Source organism: Phyllostomus discolor, chromosome 12 (assembly GCF_004126475.2).
Source record: "Phyllostomus discolor isolate MPI-MPIP mPhyDis1 chromosome 12, mPhyDis1.pri.v3, whole genome shotgun sequence".
NCBI classification, from domain to species: Eukaryota; Metazoa; Chordata; class Mammalia; order Chiroptera; family Phyllostomidae; genus Phyllostomus; species Phyllostomus discolor.
Genome location: NC_040914.2, coordinates 53,585,838 through 53,607,464, shown reverse-complemented (window position 1 = coordinate 53,607,464; position 21,627 = coordinate 53,585,838). Strand labels below are relative to the sequence as shown.

General features: G+C 50.7%; 1 long non-coding RNA gene across 1 annotated transcript; it reads left to right on the top strand.

The window, feature by feature from the left end:
* Positions 1-1,735: 1,735 nt before the first annotated feature.
* Positions 1,736-16,256, top strand: LOC118497484. The gene is made up of 3 exons (XR_004900008.1): positions 1,736-1,976; positions 2,631-2,766; positions 15,879-16,256. It is a non-coding gene; the product is annotated as an uncharacterized LOC118497484 (long non-coding RNA).
* Positions 16,257-21,627: the final 5,371 nt, after the last annotated feature.

Below are 21,627 nucleotides of genomic sequence, written 5' to 3'. Positions count from 1 at the left end.
TCCTCTTGGAAAGGGGCCCCCACCCCGTTCACTTAGCACTCATTCAATAAATGTTTAAGACAGAATAACATTCCTGCCCCCGCAAAAGATGTCCACTTTCTAATTCCCGAAACTTGTGAATATGTGACCTTCCATTTGAAAGGGGTAAATTAAACGGAATGTGCAGATGACCTGAATGACCCCAGGTAATCACAGGGCCATTGTATGAGGAGAGCGGTGAGTCAGGCTCGGACAGGAGACCGGAGGCCCCGGCAGTGGGAGACTGACTGGGAGCCCAAGGGGCAGGGGACTGACCAGGAGCCCAGGGGGCAGGGGGCTGACCGGGAGCCCAGGGGGCAGGGGGCTGACTGGGAGCCCAGGGGGCAGGGGGCTGACCGGGAGCCCAGGGGGCAGCTGCAAAGACAAGGAAATAGATTCTCCCCGGAGGCTGCCTTAGGACTTCTGACCTCCTGACCTATAGGCTATTGTGTTGTTTATTTTCCTAAAGACTTTACTCATTTATTTCATTTATTTTATTTTTAGAGAGAGGGGAAAGGAGGGAGAAAGAGAGAGAGAAAAACATCAATGCATGGTTGCTTCTCACGTGGCCCCCCACTGGGGACCTGGCCCGCAGCCCAGGCGTGTGCCCTGACTGGGAGTTAAACTGGTGACCTTTTGGTTTGTAGTCCACACTCAGTCCACGGAGCCACCCCAGCCAGGGCTACATTTGTGTTGTTTTTTGAAGCCACTAAGTTTGTGGTCATTCGTCATAGCAGCAAGAGGGAACTAAGTCAAGCCCCTGCCACAGGCCAGGGACACCACCGGGACCAGAGGTCATCGCAGTGAACTGGTCCCTGCTCTCGTGGGGGTTACCTTGGAGACAGACGATAAACAGGCAAGCAAATACCAAACATGGTTATGGCAGGCTGTGACGCGTGCCGGGAAGGAAATGAAACAGGGAAGGTGCTGGGGGTGTCCAGGGAAGCCTCTGCCGGGGCTGGCCCTGGCCTGGAATCCAGGGGTACTGAGGGGTCTGCCAGGGCAGCAGGGGTACACGCGAAGGCCCTGGGGAGGGAGTGCGGGGGAGCGGGGGACAAGGTGCAGCCGGGTGGGAGAGGTGGGGGGACAGGAGCGAGCCTTCTGTGGGCCTGTCGCCGGCATGTATCACGAGTACACAGCCTCACCAGCGAAGGCCTGTGGTCGAAGGCATCATCCAAAGCCGGTCACAGCAGGACGGACACTGTATGAGCCGCGTCCATGAGGTCCCTGGAACAGCCAAGTTCACAGAGACAGAAGGCAGAATGGGGGCCGCTGGGGCCGGAGGGAGGAAGGAGTGGGGGGTTACTGTCGGACACATATGAGTTTTGTTCGGGGACAGGAACAGGCTCTGGAGGGGGCTGCTGGAGACGGCTGCACAGGAACAGGCGATGTGACACCACAGACCTGTACACCTGTCGGTGGCACATTTTGTTACGGCCACTTTCCCAATGAAAAAGAAAACAAAAGCCAGTGAAAAGACGCTCCACGTGCCCCGTCACCAGGGAAAGGCAGTTAACGCGGCACAAGACAGAAGGGGGGGCCGGGTGCCAGGCGGGGTGCAGAGCGACGGAAAGGCCCCTCCCCGGCTGTGGGAATGCAAACAGGCGCTGCCACCTGGGGAGACAGTTAGGTGGTTTATGGCAAAATAAACACAGAGGCCACATTCCGAAGGAGCTGAAAACTTGGCGTCCACACAAAAGCCCACCTGGCGGCAGTCTGATTCAGAACTGTCACACTGAGAAGCAGCCACGAGGTCCTTCCGGAGGTGCCTGGGCAAACAAACTCAGGCACGCTCAGATAATGGGATTACTGTGTCGTGCTCAAATAAACGATAAAAAGGGAGCTATTGAGGCATGGAAACACAGGAGGGAGACTTGGTGTGGACTGCTAAGCGAGAGAAGCCAGTCTGAAAAGGCTACGCACGGTACGCAGACCCACTGGGTGACCTTCAGGAAAAGGTGAAACTGTGGAGACAGAGAAGAGAGCAGTGGTCGCCGGGAGTGAGGGGGAGAGAGGGGTGACCCGGCGGAGCAGAGAGGATCTTCGAGGCAGTGAACCTCCTCCGTGCGATGCCGCGTGATGCAGACGACGTGAGCAGCACCGAGAGTGCACCCCAATGTAGACCGTGACCTGGGAGGGGGTGTGATGTGCCCTGCAGGTCACGGATTGTAACGCGTGCCCCGAGCTGCTGGGGGACACTGGCGACGGGGGAGCCCACGCATGTGTGGGGGCAGGGAGTACACCGGACACCTCTGCACCTTCCCCTCAGGTTTGCTGTGAACCTGCAGCTGCTCTCAAAAAAAAAAAAAAAGTCTTTAAAACAAGAAAAGGTGTTACCAACCTGGTTGGTGTAGTTCAGTGGATTGAGCGCGGGCTGTGAACCAAGGCATCGCAGGTTCGATTCCCAGTCAGGGCACATGCCTGGGTTGCAGGCCATGACCCCCCAGCAACCACACATTGGTGTTTCTCTCTCTCTTTCTCCCTCCTTTCCCTCTCTAAAAATAAATAAATAAAATCTTAAAAAAATAGTGATAACAATAATAAAGTCTATTTAAAAAAAAAAGAAAAGGTGTTACCCAGAATCTAATCAAGCCTCTAGCCCTAACTTTTAGTTGATCAGAAATGCAGGGGGGTGGAAAAAGATGGATGACCCTACAGGAAAACACTCAGACCATTCTAGAAGGTGGGGCCTTCCTGGCCTTCTGCAAGAAAACCATCCCAAGAGCAACAAAAAAGTTTTTTAAAAAAGTACATAAGGTCAGTCAAGACGAAAAGGCGGTCAGGAGGTCTGACAGCCAAGTCAGTGGGGTGCGGGCACTTTGCCGGAATGCTGGTTTTTTGAAAAACAGCAATGCAAGGCCTTTTGGGGATCCATGGGGAAATTTAAACATTAGAGGACATCAGGGCTTTGCTGTTGGCTTTCTTAGGTGTCATAAAGACTTAGAGGGTATGTAGGAGAGCGTGCTTGTTGTTGAGAGACGCACACTGAAGAACTTCAGGGGGAAGGTCATGATGCTCTTACCTTTAAAGAGTTCATGTTCAGAGGAGATGTGTGTGTATAGATACATGTGCACACGGGTATGTGCATGCATATTGTGTTTAATGTGTGTGCACACACACATATGTATATATGCATGTGTGTACATATATGGGTATGTGTAGGTGTAACCAGATAAGACACCGGCATTCGGGCTGCCTGTCACTACCAAATTCAATAAGCAATGACAGTGATTGAATCTTTGATAGGTGCTTTATTCAGATGGCTGGCGATCTGAGAAGATGGCGGGTTCATACCCTAACAAACCATCTTCCCCTTTCTTTCCTGGCCAGATCTTTTATAAAGGGGTTGGGGGAGGGCAAACAGGAGTTAGTGCGAGTTTTTCAAGTTCGAAGCTGCAGCACTTTTTTTCTAGGCAATAGCTATCTCCAAGTGGGAGGGGGGTTGTCGCCTGGTGCGGATGTCTTCAGGCAGTAATCTCTAGCCAGTGCCCCGGGAGGTCGGCTGCTTTTCTCAGACGCCAGATGGGCCTTATCTGCAGTTCCTAAAACAAAGAGCTTAACATACGCATTACTTGCTAGATTTATGGCTATTTATCTTAGGCTAAAATTTTCCAAGTTTTGAGTCCCCTATCATTGGTATAGTAATATCTCAAACAGAGAAAGGGCGAGGTGAGACATACATGGAAACATATTAACAACTTTCGGGCAGGTGGTGGATATGCTGGTACCCTAACAACTTTCCCGAACCGGTGAAATGTTTCCTAATAAAAACTGGGGGGAAGAGAAACATTTTTTTTAATGTGGAAGTCACCCTTGAACAATGGACTGTGTTTGGAGCGCTGCTGCGGGAGATGGAGGATCGCTCTGCTGGCTCTTCGTCCGAAAGGGGGTTTTTCATGGGGGGGGCCCCTCCGGGGTGGAGGCCCCTCCAGGGGTGGTCTCGGGGGCTGCCCCCTGGACAGCACCTGTGTCCCCAGGGACCTGTGCCCTTCCTGCTGGCTCAGCCACCACCCCACTTCCCCGGGACCTGGGAGGAGGGTGAGACACACTTGTAACTAGCCGACCTCGACCCCTCCACCCCCCGGGGCCCTGGAGCTGGACCAGAGGCAGGCGCAGCGTTCAGGGAGCCCTGAGCTGCCAGGCAGCGCGTGGAGGGCCAGCTGTCAAAGAAGGGAAAGGGGAGTTCCTCCGGGGCTGACGCGGGGGAAGCACCCGCAGGTAACCACCGGCAGGTGCCTTCGAAGGGGAGGTGCTCTCCGGCCCGCCTGTGGCGGAGGGGCCCCGTCACGCTGCGCTGGCTGCAGCACGTGGAGACCTCCCCGAGCAAACCCTCTGTTCCCCAGACTTCCTTCTTCTCTTGTTTAAACCCATCTTTGTTTAGTCAAAAAAATACATAAAGATGGAAACAACCCAAACGGCCATCAACAGATGAATAAGAGATAAACAAAGTGTGATAAATCCATGCGAGGGGTGGTATTTATGCAGCCTGAAACAGGAGGAAGCTTCTTTTCCTTTTCCAGGCCAGCAACAGGCTACAACATGGATGAACTTGAGACCATGAGGCTCAGGGAAATAAGGCAAATACGGTATGATTCCACCTTCCTGAGGTTCCCAGAGTCAACAAATCCCTAGAGACAGAAAGTACAGTGACGGTTGCCAGGGGCTAGAGGTGGGGGATGGGGAGTGCGTGTTTAATGGGGACAGAGTTGCAGATTGGGAAGGTGGAAAGTTCTGGAAACGATGGTGGTGATGGTTGAATAGCAGCATGAGTGTGCTTAATGCCACTAAACTGTACTTAGAAGTAAGTGGTCAAAATGGTAAATTGTCCCTGGCTGGCGTGGCATTGTAGACTGAGCGTGGGCTGTGAACCGCAGGGTCGCCGGTTCGATTCCCAGTCAGGGCATGTGCCGGGGTTGTGGGCCAGGTCCCCAGCTGGGGGCGCATGAGAGGCAACCACACATTAATGTTTCCCTCTCTTTGTTCTCCTCTTCCTCTCTCTCTCAAAATAAATAAGTAAAAAAAAATCTTTAAAAAATGGTAAATTGTATGTTATGTATATTTTACCACAATAAAAATCGACTTAAGTACATATAAACACATATTTACACAAGTGCATGCTGTATATCTGGAAAGAAATACAACTGACCGCATTGGTAGCCCCTAAGGAGGGAAATGGGGCAGGGATAGGGCAGGGGACCAGAGGAGGGGAGGCTTACTTTCCACCAAATAAACAGCCTTGGATGTGATTTGAAATTTTTTCCATGTGCACCATGGACCTATTCAATAGATGAAATTTTAAATTCATGCAGCACAAGAAGGGGTTAACTGGAAAGTGGTCCCACCTCGGACTCATCCCCCCAGCCTTCATTTCCCGGCCTCACAGGAAACCAGGCCTAACGATTTCTTGTTCCTTCAGAAATAGGTTCTGCCCACGCCAGCTAGCACACCTGTAAAGGTGTTTGCACACCTGTAAGGGTGTTCCCAAGAGAAACTGAGGAAAGGGAGGGACAGAGGGCGGGGTGAGGGAGGGGAAAGCATAGCCTGTCGTTAATACAAAAACCCTGTTTTGTACTTTGCTTTTTCCGACTTGGAATCAGTCCCTGCAGTGGTTTAGCGCCATCTCATTCTTTCCAATGGCTGTGCTTTCCACCGTATGGATGGACCAAATGCGGGTAGCCAGCCACCTACCGATGGACATTTTGGGCTTTCCCGGACTTTTAAGTCATACAGCTAAACTTACTCGAGCATTGTCACTAGGGGGACCGTGTCTGGGGGACAAATTCCTAGAAGTAGAATGGCTGGGCTTTTGCAGAGAGAAAGTCCCTCCTCAGAACAGCTGCCTGGAAGCTTCCTCTTTTCAGCAAAGGTAGGAGGGGCCCAGGAGAGGGCTCCACATGGAGCCCCTGATTTCTGAGCTGCAGGCTGCCAGCCTTACCCAAAGCCCCCCCGGGGGCAGGGAGTGCATCCTGCCCTCTGTCTCCCTGGGAGGGAGGAGATCAGCACCCTGTCATGTCCCTGGGAGCTAGGAAGAAGGAGGGGTGCATTTATCTGGGGGCCTGACCTAGTGGGCTGGCAAGTCTGGGCCCTGGTGAGCAGAGCGCGTCCAGAGTGAGCCAGGAGGCTAGGTCTTTGCAGCTGAGTCCAGATCACCACTTGGCGCAGGCAACTGGGAAATCCTGGGATGGATGGAAAGGAGGGTGGAGAGAAGTAAAAATTGAGGGGCTAGATGGCCACAATAATAATAATGATAATGATAATGATGATAATGATAATGATGACAATGATGATGATGACGAAAAAGAAGTAGGAGACAGCCAGCTGGTGCTTACTGAGTGCCAGACTTACTGCGTCTTGTGCTTTACATCCGCTACCTCATCACCACCCCCCCCCCCCCCCGGCAACAGACAGAAGAGGCCACCAGTATCAGCCCCTTTTCTCCCACAAGGAAACTGAGACTTAGAGAGAGTTCACACCCGGCAGCGGTGGGGTCCGAGTCTGAGCTCAGATCTGAAGCCAGAGCCCCGCGGCGCTCTCACAGCTCGCTGCCTGCGGCCGCGGTCAGAGTGGGAACAGAGGCACCCGTGGGAGAGGCGAGCCACGAGTGGAGCCCATCTCCGCGGGGTGGGCCTGAGTTCCGGCCCCCTAGGATGGGGAACTGAGGCTCAGAGAACGGAAGCCATCTACTGATTTTTGTCTTTGTTTTTACGTTGAGATACAGTTCACATGCTATAACAATCCATCTTTTCAAGAGTATAATTCAGTGGTTTTTAATATATTCACAAGGTATATAACCATTGCTGCTAATTCCGAACTATGTTCATCACCCCAAGAAAAAACACGGCACCCCTCAGGAGTCATTCATGAGTTTCCCCTATTTCTCACCCCTGACAGCCACTAATCTACTTTCTGTCTCAGTGAGGTGGCGTTATGTGGACATTTCATACAATCATGCAATACACAGCCTCTTGCGACTGCCTTCTGTCACTTAGCCTAAGTGTTCAAGGGTCATCCATGCTGTAGCTTGTATCAGTTCTGTGCTCCTTCTTTATGGCCGAATAGTATTTCCCTGTGGGCGGGCGTAGTCTGTTTACCCACTCGTCAGTCACCGCGTGTTTGGATGGCTTCCACTTTTTGGCTATTGTGAGTGATGTTGCTATGGACACTGGGTGTAAGCTTTTCTGTGAACGTGGGGGTATCTAAGTAGGGGTGAGATTGCCGGGTCACACGGTAACTCTTGGACTTTTGGGGCATCTACCAGATTGTTTCCAGGGAGGTGCTGTATTTTCCATACGGTACCCACCAGCAATGTAGGAGAGGCCCAATTTTTCCATTTTTACACCAACCCTTGTTACTGTCCGTCTTCTTTTTTTTTGGGGGGGGGTTGCTGAGTCACATGGTAGCTCATCTGTCCTTTTGCTTCTGCCCAGTGGGTGTGAAGTCGTATGTCATTGTGGCCTGAGTCGCGTTTTCCTGATGACTCATTGCACTGAGCATCCTACCGTGTGCATGTTGGCCTTCTGTGTTTCTTCCTTGGAAAAATGTCTATTCATAGCCCTTGACCATTTCTAAATTGGGTTTCTTTTTTTTTTTATGTTGAAGTTGACTTGTAACAGTGCTTTAGGTATCTTGATGTTAGATCCTCACTTTCTCCCACTCTCTGGCTCGCCTTTTCGCTTTGTTGACAGTGTCTTGCGAAGCACAAACGTTCTCATTTTGATGATGTCCAGCTTACCTAGCGTTTCTCTGGTGACTTGCGCTGCAGGCATCGAACCTAAGAGGCCATTTCCTAATACAAGGACACGAAAATCTCTCCTTGTTTGCTTCGAAGAGGGTCATAGTTTTAGCTCTTACATTTCGGTCTTTGACCCATTTTGAGTTGATTTTTGCATGTGATGTGAGGTGGGTGTCCAAATTCATTCTTCTGCATGTGGCTATCTAGTCCCGGCATCGGTATTGAAAGGCCCTTCCTTCCCCATCGAATGGTCTCGGAGCCCTTGCCAGAAACCAGTTTGCCTCTAAAAGTTTACATTTGTTTCTGGCCTCTTGACCCTGTTCCATTCACCTATGTGTCCATCCTTATACCAGTACCACACCGTCCTGATTACTGTGCTTTATAATAACAATAATAACAATCCCCTCTGGGTTATACTGTAAAACTCCACCCCCCAAAAAATCTCTCAAACACACAGAAAAATAAAATAAATCTTGGGACCCACAACCAAGATTGAACAGACATTGACATTTTGCTATGTTTCGGTTCATTTCTCTTCCTTTGTTTACTAAGAAGTACAATATTTTCGATACAACCAACACTACCTTACCCCCACCCTCACCCATTTCCCCTCCTCCTCTCTCCACGGGAGCATCCGGAAGTTGCCAGGGGTCCTTCCTAAGGATGTCATTATCCTTTCATAGCCTGTAAACTCAACACAGTATTGTTTGGTGGGTGTTAACACTCACATGAGACGCATCCTGCTGAGTGTAACCTTTCACGACATACTTTTCTCTCACCCGAGTTTGTGTTTGTAAGCTTTTCTCGCCCCGATCCACGTGGAGCCCGCACATTCGTGTTCACTATCGTGCGTGGCAAATTCTGTTTTGGATGAGTCTGTTGTTTGTTTGGCCATTCCCCTGGCCGCCGGCGTTCAGGTCGTTCCCCGATGTTCGCTGTTACTGGCAGCTCTGTAATGAACGGGCACCCTCGTCCGAGTCCTCCTGGCCTCTCCACCTGTTCGCTCTAAACTCCGCTCTCCCCCGAGGACCCTGCTTCGCCTGCGGCTTCTTAGCAGTAGCTGCTGTCTCCCCCGGGTTTAACGTCCCTTACCCACTCCTGCTGCCACCATCTACACACCCCCAGTGTCACCCCTCCCTCAGTGACAGTTTTAGCTCCCAGCTCATAGTCATACTCTCCAATGTGATTCTGTCACAAGCATGGTGACCTCGGTCACCGCCTCCCTGTTCCATGACCTCCTCTGCTCCACGGAACTTATCCTCCACCGACCTCAGCCCCTCACTCCCACGGTCACGCCCTTGACCTCCTCATTACCAGTAACTACTCCCCTGAGTAGTTACTCCCCTCAGTTACTCCCCTCAGTTTCAGACACCCCGCTTTCCACGAGCCACCCTTTATCTGCCCAGCTCGTTTACCTTGGGTGATTAATCCCACCCCACCTGCCCAATGCTGTCCCCTTTCCCTGTCCCTTGCTCCTCCCTCGGGTCCTTGCTTCTCTCCTTACTTACCTCCACTTCCACGGACTCTCACTGCAAGCACTGTTTGCCTGTACCCTCAAGTCTCCTGCCCAAATAACGTCAACTCCCACCCTTCCTGCAACCTCGTGACAAAAACATAACTGGGTGAAACCCACCTCCTCACTCTCTGCTCCGACACAAGGTGGGCACGGCTGGAGAGAAGCACCCAGCCATGCTAGCCGCGAGTTCAAGGTCACTCGTCTCCCATGGCCCCTCCGGGCTGCCCCAAGGTCCTGGTACACTCCCCTGGCTCGTTGGCTCCCCCCACCAGCCTCGACGGTTCCATTCCTCCTCCCCTCCACTCACATCCTCACCCCCGGCTCCCTGCCCCTCACTCTCCACTGGTGACCCTGACACCCATTTTCCTGAGAAAACAGAGCACGCCCACCCACAGCCACCGAAAATACCCACGACGCGCCTCCTCCCTGCTCCTGGCTAATCCCCTCTCCGACTCCAGGCAATTACTCCTCAGTGCCCCCCTTCCTGTCCTGCACCATCAGTGTCCCCTGTCTGCTGTGTCATTCTCATCTGCATGTGACAGACTGCTCTTTCTCCCACCTTTGGGATGGCCACATAGCTCAGTTGGTTAGAACGTTGTCCCAATACAACAAGGCTGTGGGTTCGATTCCCTGAGCAGGGCACGTACAAGAATCCACCAGTGAATGCATAAATAAGTGGAGCAACAAATCTATGTTTCTCTCTCTCCCTCCCCACCCCCAACCCTGCTTCCTCCCGCTCTCTCTCTAAAAATCCATAACTGTGACGCGGGCTCAAACCCCACGTGGGAACTTCGCATCCCAAGCTCTCTCTCAACAGCTAGCTGTGTGGGGGAAAGTGGAGACAGACTGACCCGGGCAGCCAAGGTGCTGGAGCAGCTCACAGGCCAGGCCCCCGAGTTCCCCAAAGCCAGATACACCCTCGGACCCTTCGGCATCGGGACAAGCGAAAAGGTCACCACACAGTCCGTGGGGCTAAGGGAGATCCTGGGGAAAGGTCTAAAGGCGCGTGAATACGAGTCATGAAAACAATAACTTCTCAGACACTGGAAACTTTGGTTTGGGGATCTGGGAACATAGCGATCTGGGGATCAAAATGACCCAAGCGCTGGTATCGCCAGCCCGGGCTTCTCCGCGGTGCCGGGCGGGCCAGGCTCCAGCCCTGCAGACAAGAAGCGCGGGGTGGGCTGCGCTGGGGGGAGACCAGGTGCTGGTTCCAACAGAACCGGGGCGGGACCCGTCCTCCTGGCAAAGAAAGTCCTGTGTCTGCCCAAAAGGCCAATACAATATTTTCACAGGAAAAAATTACAAAGAAGGGATAAAAATAAATAGTGCCCTGACCCACATCTGCTTCTGATTCTGCATCTTTACAGTAAAACTCGAAAGGGTTATCTGTATCTGCTGTCTCCTGGTCCTCACCTCCTGCTCTCTCCGCTCCCACGCTGTGATGATCGGCTCATGGCGGGCAGATCCGCTTCAGCGACCGGGAGAGGATGCAGCCCTGGGGCACGTTGCAGTTGAAGGCGTTGACAGAGGTGTAAGAAAATATTCTGGGTTTCTGTGAGTTTGAAAAAAGTGTGAAACTCACGAAGGATATAAGGTGTCTTCTGTAGTGCAACCAAAAGCAGGTGGGACCAGGTGCGCTAACCAGGTGCTGTAACAAATGAGCCCCAAACAAGCTCAGACACGGCGGGAGTGGATTTCTCACTACCTGAAATGCACAGTGGGTGTTCCTGATTCATGGGCAGCTCTTCCACACGGGGTGGCCAGAGACCCCGCCTCCTTCCATCCGTGGCTCTGCTGTTGTTGACAGGTCACTGGGCACATGTACAGGAAGCCCAGGCTCCCTAGCCTAGAACAGGGCGTGGAGCGTGGGAGGCTGGTGTGGCCCAGGTCTGGAAACAGGGTGTGTGAGCTCTGCTCACCTTTCGGTGAACCAGATTCCAACACGTGGCTTTGCCTACCTGCAAAGGAGGCTGGGGAACATTCTCCCACGGAGAGTCCAGGAAGAAGGGAAAGCAGGCTGGGTGAAGAGCCAGCCAGCCTTTGCAAATCCTGGAATTCCTCCAAGGAGCTGCGGCCAGGTGAGGAGGAGACGGAGACTTACCCTCTAGCGCTTTATTCCGAGTGAGGAGCTTGTTCTGGCCTGGGCTCTGAAAGCAAGTCCCATTATAAGACCATAATTGCTTTTCTTCCAGGAAGAAATTTCTTAGAAAAGTGAATAATCCACCTGGCTGGTGTAGCTCAGTGGATTGAGCGCAGGCTGCGAACCAAAGCGTCGTAGGTTCGATTCCCAGTCAGGGTACATGCCTGGGTTGCAGGCCATGACCCTCAGCAACCACGCATTGATGTTTCTCTCTGTCTCTCTTTCTCCCTCCCTTCCCCTCTCTAAAAATAAATAAAATATTTTTTTAAAAAGTGAATAATCCTACACACTCCACTGCTCTCTTCTGCCAGGTGAGACGTCGAGTGGGTTTCCGGTCTGGTTTTTCAGTGTGCCACCAGAACAAGAGGCCCCTGAGAGCCTGTGGGGTGGGACTAATGTGGCTTTTACCCCAAGTTTCAGAGATCGGGACTCTGAAACGGGCAGCGAGGGCTTGGCTGCAAAGCCCTGTGTCCCTGAGCTGACGCTCTAGTTCTGGGAAGTGGCAATTGATGCTATTCGCCACTACAAGGTCAAGTGAGGATCAGAGACTTTCTCATTCTCCGCTCCAAGCGGTCCTCACACAACCCTTTGGCATTGAGAGGGCCTGGGTGGCCGTTGCTCATTTCCCATGTGGGGGAAGTCTGAGCTGGAGAGGTGACATGCCTGTCCCAGGGAAACCCCTGTTCATAGTCCCCAGACAAGAGGTGGTGGCCGCAGTTAAGAGAAGAGACGACACCCTACACAGGAGGAATCGGAACAGGGAAGCAAAGAGAGGGTAAGAAATGATGTGGACGGAGGAGAGAAGAAACCCATGGAAGTACATCCCCAAGTCCAAGGTTCTTTCCACAGTGCCTTCTGACCTTGCTTTTCTTGTGATCTGTTTGCCCCGGAGATCTGGGCACAGAGGGAAAACTACAGAGAAGTAGAGGGGAACTGAGGGCACTCGGAATCCCCGGGAGCCTTCAGGGAGCAGGGTGACCTAGACGAATTCCACCCCTGTAGTCGGCGGCTGGCTGCTTGGGGAAAGGCCCTCCTGGACAGACCATGGAGGAAAGGGGCCCTCTCCTGGCCTTCTCGTCCTCTGAGGCCCAGGAAGCGGAAGCCCCAGGGAGGCTGTACCTGCTGCATGGACCCCGGCCCTCGTCTGGCCAGAAAAAGTGATTTTTTAAAACGTGACAAAGGTGTGGCTCAAGTTGGTTGGGTGTCATCCCGCAAAGCAAAAGGTCCGCTATTCAATTCCTGGTCAGGGGACATGCCTGGGTTATGGGTTCAGTCCCTGGTTTCTCTCCTTCTCTTTCTCCCTTCCTTCCCCTCTCTCCAAAAATAAATACCATAGGATCTTTTTTAAAAAACCAACATCCTTTCACGGTAAAAAAAAAAAAAAAAACTAACTAACTAAAGATAGAAGGGAACTTCCTCAATCTGATAGTGGGCATCTAGGAAAAACCCACAGCTACCATTGTATTGATGATGAAAGGCCGAGTCGTTTCCCCCCGAGATGGAAAAGAAGAGAAGGAGCTGCTGCTCTGGGCACTTTTATTCAACATTTTATTGGAGGTTCTAGCCAAGAAATTAAGCGACAAAGAGAAATAAAAGGCATTCGGATCAGAAAGGAAGAATTTGCAGATGACATGATAACACAGTGCCAGATCTGTTCAGTGACAATTAAATGTCATGGCCAAGAGGAAGCAGAGAAATCTAATAGAGAGAGACATTCTGCATCTATGGATTGGAAGACTCATTGTCAATAGGGAATTTCTGCTTCATTCAGCCCTTAGATTCAGCCCAATTCTTATCAAAATCTAAGCAGGCCCTTTGGTGTGTGTGTGTGCAGAAATTGACTAGCTGTTTCTAGAATTTATATTAAAGGGCAAAGATCCTAGAATCGCAAAAACACTCTTGAGAAAGTATAACGGAGTTAGGAGACACAGCTTCCTAATTTCAAACTTACTATAAATCTATAGTCATAGAATGTGGGACTGAATAAGGATAGAGATATTGATCAGTGGACTACAGAACTGACAGCTCAGAAACAAACCCTCACATTTGTGGTCAATTGATTTTTCAATAAAGGAGCCAAGGTAATTTGATGGTAAAAGAATGTGGTTTTTTTTCCCTAGTAAATTGTGGTAGCACAACGAAATAGCCACATGCAATAAAATAAAGGTGGATCCCACTCATCCCACCATTCACAAAATTAAACTCAAAATGGATCAGAGGCTGACAGGTAAAGATATAACTACAAAACTCAAGAGAAAATCTTTGGTTTCTTAGGGATGGCAACAAAAGTACAATCCATAAAATAAAAAATTAATTCATTGAATTTCATCAACATATAAAACTTTAGCAGTCGCCGTTAAGAACACCTAACCACTAGAAGGAAATATTTGCAAATTCTAGATCTGCTTAAAGACGTGTGTCTAAAAATACACAGCACCTGATAGAATACTCATAACTGAACAACACAATTAATCCAATTTAAAAATAGGCAAAATAACTGAATAGCTATTTCACCAGAGACAGCATATGAATATCCAATAAGCATATGATAAAATGGTCAACCTCTCTAGCCATCAGAGAAATTGAAAACATAGTAAGTGTGACTCCTTTGTACCACAAAGGCGACCATAATAAAAAAGACGGTGACCGTTGTTAGCAGAGGTGCCACTAGACCCTTTGTAAATCGATGCTGGGAATGCAAAACAGCCCGTCCACTTTGGGAACAGTTTGGCAATCTCTTAAGAAGTAAAACATAACGACGTTTCATATGCCCCAGCCATTGCACTTCTGGGAATATTCACCCAAGAGAAATGAAAACGTATGTCCACAGAGAGACTTCCATATGAATATTCATAGCAGCCTTATTCATAACAGCCAAACAGTGGAAACAACCCTAGTGTCCGCCAGCGAATGAGTGAATGAACAAACCACAGTGGCCCACACTGCGCAACCGTACTCAGCCTGGAAAGGAATGGAGTGCCCACGCATGCGTGGATGAGCCCGAAAAAGCACTAGCCTAAGTGAAAGGAGCCCTACATAACAGGCCACTTGTTGAGTGACTCCCTGCATATGAAATTCTCAGACAAGGCGAATCTGCAGGGACAGGGATGGATTCGATGAGTGGAGGGCTGGGGCTGGGGAGAAGGGGAAGACGGCACATGAGCGCGAGGGGTCTTTCTGGGGTCATGGAATGGTCTACCATTCAATGGTGGTGATGGGCGCACAACTCCGGACACCCACTAGCAATCACTGTACACTGAACAGTCACATAAAAAGACCTGGCAAAAACAACCACGCAAAAAAAGAATGTGCAGTGGACTTCTCCGTTCCACTGGTGACGGACATCGGCGTCGTCCCCAATTTGGAGCTGGGACAAAGGCTGTGATAGGCACATTCTTGTGTGTGTTGTTTGGTAGACACGTTTCTCTGAGATACAAACTCAGAGTGGAATTTTGGGGGCAGGTTCTGCTCTTGCAAATACTGCTAACGCATTCTCCCAGGCCTCCTGCCAATGTGCACCTGCTCCGGCAGGACGGGAGATTTCTAGGTGTTGTGTGTCCTCGCTGGCCGTGGCCTTGTCTCATTTTCTTCTGGGCCTTTCTGAGGGCGAGTGTCGGCTCCTCCTCCTCGTGTCAATGTGCATGTTCCCGATGTCCAAGGCAGTTGCGCGCCATTTCAAGTTCACTTTGTCTCATTTTTTGGCCACGTGGAAATCCTCTTTGTGAAAGGCTGGTTCATATACTTTTGACTTTTTCCCCCCTTAAACAGTCTGTTGTATTCCTACTGTGTTGTTTGTTTGTTTGTTTGTTTGTTTGTTTTGGGGGGGGTTGTTGGGAACCACCCTGCCTGACTTAAGCCTGAAACAATGACAGAGGGTGGTGCAGCCCTGTGCTGGAAAGGGTGGGCTCCCCAGGGTGATCAGGCCAAAGAAAGAATATGTAAAATCCTGTGAAATCTGCTTTGCTAAGAACATTTTTGATTAAATGATAAGGGTCCGAGCAGGAAATGAGTTTGTCTCCCAAAGTTTTATGGCTCTTTAGCTAATAGACCCTGACTCAGAATAGGCCCTCAGAGTTCTTTGTATGTGGTATATTGTTTGATCCTTACCGCCTGACAATGATTAATGAGCTTTACCTGTATTCCTGTGCAAAATGAACCCAATAAAAGCCCATTGAGGAAAAGGCTCTTGGCCCTTCTCCTTTGAGCGATCGGCCACCTTTCCTCCCCAAGCAGATCATGTCTTGGTAGACTTATTCTCATCCTTGGTGGCTGGGTGGGGGTGGGGGGGCCCTGCGGGCGGATCCCCCCCACAGTGGGCTTTTTGTTCTTTACATGTTCTGGATGAGAGGTTTTTAATTCCAGTCTTTGGCTTGACTTTTCACTTTCTGAACAGTGTCTTTTGATGAACACATATTTGAGCTTTGACCTAGTCTAGTTTATTAATTTCTTTCATTTATGCTTTCCTGTAGGAAATCTAGCCCCCAAGGTAATGTTGGAGGCGGGGCATCTGAGAGGAATTCAGGTCCTGAGGATGCAGCCTCATGAAAGGGATCAGTGCTCTTCTAAGACGCCTGGGAGCTAGCTCACCCCTTCCTTTTGCCACGTGAGGCTACAGCAACAAGAATTCCATAGCCTACAACCCGGAAGAGCATCCTCACCCAAACCTGACTGTGCTGGCGCCGTAAACTTGGACTTCCAGCCTCCAGGACCGTGAGAAATGCATTTCAGTTGTTAATAACAAGCCATCCAGTACTTTGTTGTTGCAGCCTAAGCTGATGAAGATGACATATGATACTGATTTCAGAAAATAATTTGGTCCATGTGTTTATTTTACAATAAAGAAACCAATTAGACATTAAATCACTACACAGTTGCAAAAACAACTGTTGGGAAACACGATTTTGGGGAAAGAACAATCCTTCTCTGGGAGAATGGGCTGGGGCGTCAGCCCTTCTCCCCACACCCTGTGGTGTTTCTGACACGGAGAAGAGAGTGGCGGAGAAGCCAAGACCCCTGCGAGGGAAAGCGGTGAGCAGAAGCCATGCACGGTAAGGGATGGGGGTGGGGGGGCGTGGCTGACCTAGGGAGACGGAAGCAGCAGCAGCCAAAGGAAAAAAAATACAGACCAGACAGAAGCTCAGTCACACAGATGGGCGGAGGGCCTGGCACAGGAAGCATGAGAACGGGGATGGGGGGCAGTGCAGTTTTTAGAGACAGTCCATTCCCATTGCCCTCAGATCCTGCTTCCTGTATTTCCCTGCAACCTGTCCCCACCCTGGAAGTCATAAGCACATCTGGGTCCTAAGAGACAGTGGCTCAGACGGGACTCTTTCACTGACCCTGGAGTCACCTTGGGAAGGTGGGTCCATATCCCCAGGGGCGGGTCAAGGTGGACTGGTGACTCTGGAGGCTCCCGCCTGCCCCTAACCAGAGGTGGGGGCTGAGCTGCCCAAGGAAGCCCCAGCGCTGCTCTGCCCTCCCCTCCTACCAACCCCCACCCCAAGTTGTTTCTGGACATTCCAGGTCCCTGTGTGGGAGGCCTGAGCAAATTCTTTGTGTAACAAATGGTCATAAATCTGTGACCTCCCTTGCCCTGCTGACCTGCCCCGAGAGAGTCTTCCGGAGCCTTCAGGCCAGAGGGCCACGGCAGCGGAACAGGACATCTGCTCTGTCTACAGCAGCTCCCCTTCCCACACTCCCACCTTCCCCTCCTCGCTCTCGCCCCAGTTCCTGCGGTTGGATCCCAATACTACAGCTGGGATTTCCCCAAAAGCTCCACTGGTCCTGTTCCCAGAATGCCCCGCTTCTCCAGACCACACTTCTGGAGTCTCAAATACAGGGTGAAGCCAAGGGAAGGCTTCTTGAAGCCCCAAAGAGCAAGGTGGAGCCAGGTGCAGAAGAAAAGAACACTGGACCTCAATGGAATGTTCCGGAACCGATTATGATGTCAATAAAAGCAGGTGGTAATTATGTGCCTAGCTCTGTTTTATGTGGATTAATTTATTCAACGCTCACAAAAATTCTTTTCGGTGGGTGCTATTGTTTTCCCAGTTTGCAGAGGAGGAAGCAGAACCAAGAGCTTAGGATGCTTGCCAAGGTCCACAGCTGTGCGTGAAAGAGCCAGGATTCAAACCTAAGGAGACTGATACCCAAATCCAGGCTCTCAAACCCACACACACCCAGCTTCCTCTCTCGGTCCCCGGGCAAGGTCCTGCCTCTGAGCTTTGGGTCCTGCTGTTTCCTCCTGCTGCAATGCTCTTCCTCCCTCCTCCACCTGGCCCAAGGCATCCTTCCAGACCCCTCCCCGTGCTCTCCCTGATGTACTCCCCTCCCCCCACCAGGCAGAATTCCATAGCAGCCTCCCCTGGGCCCCCAGGCTGCCACTTCCTCCACCGTGGAGCGGCCACACCTTGCTGTCTTTGCCCACTTGTGGCCTCACTCCGCACGGAGCCATGAACATTTGCTGGCAGGCCCTGGGCCCCGTCCCTCGAGGCATCGCAGCCTCAAGCTCACGGCAAACCTCGCCAAGAAGAACGGCTCATTGTTCCAGATGGGGCTGCCTCGGCCTCTGACTTCCTGTGCAGCAAAGATCCATTACTGCCCCGCTCTGGCCTCAGTTTCCCCAATCTCCAGGGTTCCCAGGAGTGAGATTTTTCTCTGATTGCTCCTCAGCTGCTCAAAGCCCCCTCTCTCCCCTCCAGGGAAATCACTTGGAGACCCTGCCTGCGAGCCCACTGGGAGAGGGATCTGGAGCTGCTTGCTGGCTGGGCCGGCCCCAGGCGCTGGGATCTCAAGTTGGCACTGCACTGTCTGGAGGAATATGTGAGTCACTTCCTGCCTGTGGAAGGGTCAGAAAGGTCATGAACCCTCTTTCCAAACCTCTACTCTTCCTGCCCAGGCCGGAGAAGGAGGTCCTCCAGTAACAAGACCCCAGAGGAATAATGATCGTTATTAAGTATTAATACCCCCACCCCTCCTTCACAGGGCCACGCATCGTTAAGCCAGTGAGCAGAGCAGTTGATGGTCCAAACAACAGGCCGGAGCTCCAGCTCCAAGGCGGCCCTGTGTTCACCCCTCTGAGCCTCAGGTCCCCCATCTGTAAAGTGGGATGAGAGTCTCTGTCCTGCCGGGTCCCTGTGACAAGTATCTGCGGAGCTGCACGGTGCCTGGCACGCAGCTCTGGGCTTAGACCATTGTGTCAGGGAGCAGCTGGGAGCAGACAGCAGGTGTTCCATCCACCTCCATGACCCCGGCGTCCAGCACGCGATAAAAATCCAAAAGACTGACTTCCGGCCAAGGTGGAGGCGTAGGTGGATACACTGCGCCCCCCTGCACAACCAAAAGAAGGACAACAACAAATTTAAAAACAAAAAAACAATCAGAACTGACAGAAAATAGACCTGCATGGAAGTCTGACAACCAAGGAGTTAAAGAAGAAATATTTACCCAGACCGGAAGGAGTGGCAGAGACGGGCAGCAGGAGGGAGAGGACTCCTGGCAGGGCGGTGGTTGGAGGAGTGGGCGGTCCCACATCCACGTGCGGATAAACCTGGAGGAACAGCTGGGGAGCCAGACACAACCCAGGGCTCCAGCATTGTAAACAAAGACTCAAACCTCTGACCGAAAACACCTGTGGTGGTTGTGACAGCAGCAGGAGAAACTCCCAGCCTCACAGGAAAGTTCGTTGGAGAGACCCCCAGGGTCCTAGAATGTACACAAGCCCACCCACATGGGAATCAGCACCAGAAGGGCCCACTTTGCTTGTGGGAAGTGAGGGAAGTGACTGAAATCCAGCAGAGAGTGAAACAAACGCCGTTGTTCCCTCTCAGACCCTCCCCCACATAATCATCACAACACAACCACGGGGTGGGGGGGGGGTTGCCCCGCCCAGGTGAACACGTAAGGCTCCACCCCTCACTACAAAACAGGCACACTGAGACCAAAAAAAAAAAGAAAAGAAAAGAAAAAGGCCCAAATGAAAAAACAGATCAAAGCTCCAGAAAAAATACAACTAAGCAAGAAGAGATAGCCAACCTATCAGATGCACAGTTCAAAACACTGGTAATCAGGATGCTCACAGAATTGGTTGAATTTGGTTGCAAATTACAGGAAAAAATGAAGGCTATGGTAAGTGAAATAAAGGAAAATGTACAGGGAACCAACAGTGACAGGAAGGAAACTGGGACACAAATCAATGGTGTGGACCAGAAAGAAGAAAGAAACATCCAATCAGAAAAGAATGAAGAAACAAGAATTCAAAGAAATGAGGAGAGGTTTAGGAAGCTCCAGGACACCTTTAAACGTTCCAACATCCAAATCATAGGGGTGCCAGAAGGAGAACAGGAAGAGCAACAAGTTGAAAACTTATTCAAATAAATAATGAGGGAGAACTTCCCCAGTCTGGCAAAGGAAATAGACTTCCAGGAAGTCCAGGAAGCTCAGAGAGTCCCAAAGAAGTGGGACCCAAGGAGGAACACACCAAGGCACATCATAATTACATCAGCCAAGATTAAAGATAAGGAGAGAATCTTAAAAGCAGCAAGAGCAAAGGAGACAGTTATCTACAAAGGAATTTCCATCAGACTGTCAGCTGATTTCTCAAAAGAAACCTTGCAGGCAAGAAGGGACAGGAAAGAAGTATTCCAAGTCATGAAAGGCAAGGATCTACATCCAAGATTGCTCTATCCAGCAAAAATATCATTTAGAATGGAAGGGCAGATAAAGTGCTTCCCAGATAAGGTCAAATTAAAGGAGTTCATCATCTCCAAGCCCTTATTATGTGAAATGTTAAAGGAACTTATCTAAGAAAAAGAAGATAAACAATATGAACAGTAAAATGACAACAAACTCACAGTTATTAACAACCGAACCGAAAACAAAAACAAACTAAGCAAACAACTAGAACAGGAACAGAACCACAGAAATGGAGATCACATTGGAGGGTTATCAGCAGGGAAGTGGGAGGGGGAGAGAGGGGGCACGTGTATAGAGAATAAGTAGCATGAATGGTAGGTAGAAGATAGACGGGGGAGATTAAGAGTGGTGTAGGAAATGCAGAAGCCAAAGAACTTGTATATATGACCCGTGGACATGAACTAAAGGCAGGGAATGCAGGTGGGAGGGGGTGTGCAGTGTGGAGGGGAATAAAGGAGGGGGGAATGGGACAATTGTAATAGCATAATCAATAAAATATATATTTTAAAAAATCCAGAAGATCTGCCTCAGCCCACGTGGTTCAGTTGGTTGGACACTTTCCTGCAAACCGAAGGGTCATTAGTTCATGGATTTGGTCCCAGGTCAGAGCACGTACGGAAGACACCTAATCGAGATTTCTCACATCAATGTTTCTCTCGCTCTCTTTCTCCTTCCCTCCCCCCTCTCTAAAAAAATAAAGAATCCAAAAATTAAAAAATCAAAATAAAAAATAAAGTAGTTATTCTTTTTTTAAAGATTTTTATTTATTTACTTTTGGAGCAAGGGGAAGGGAGGGGGGAAGAGAGGGAGAGAAACATCCATGTGTGACAGATACATCCACCTGTTGCTTCTTGCACACCCGCAACAGGGGTCTGGCCTTCAACCCGGACTGGGAATCGAACCAGCAACCTTTGGGTTCATGGTCCAGTGCTCAATCCACTGAGCCACACCATCCAGGGCAGAAGTAGTTACTCTTTTAAAAAAATCCCAAAGCTTAAGGAAATGTTGCCCTTTCAGCCCTGCCCCAAGCCTTGTGCCGCAGGCAGCGGCCCCCCCTCCCTCTCCGGACCCTGCCTCCTGCTCTGGGGGTTGGTGTGAACCCGTCTACGTCCACACTCTAATGTCAAGGCCCAAGGGAGCAAGTGGCAGGCCACCCTAGGGACTCTGCAGTCAGCAGAGCTGGCCTGGTGTGCTTTCTTCAACACCAACCCGCCAGGCGACAACCCGGACGTTCTTTGACTGGTCGAAGCCTCAGTTTCTTTGTGTGTGAAGTGAGTGCAGATCCTCTGTGCCTGTCGGTACTGCTCTGAAATTTGGAAGCATGAGGAGGCCTTGGCATGGACCTGGAACGTCATACACGCTTAATTAGTTAAAGATTGCTTCGAGGGTGAGAGGAGGACAGGGTGGGGGGGGGGAGGCAGGCATGAAACGGGGCCATAAATCATGTCTTTCGGGAACACAGAGGAGGGAGCAGCCGCTCCCAGCTGACGAGGACAAGAGGAGCCTGGAGGCCCCAAGGGGGAA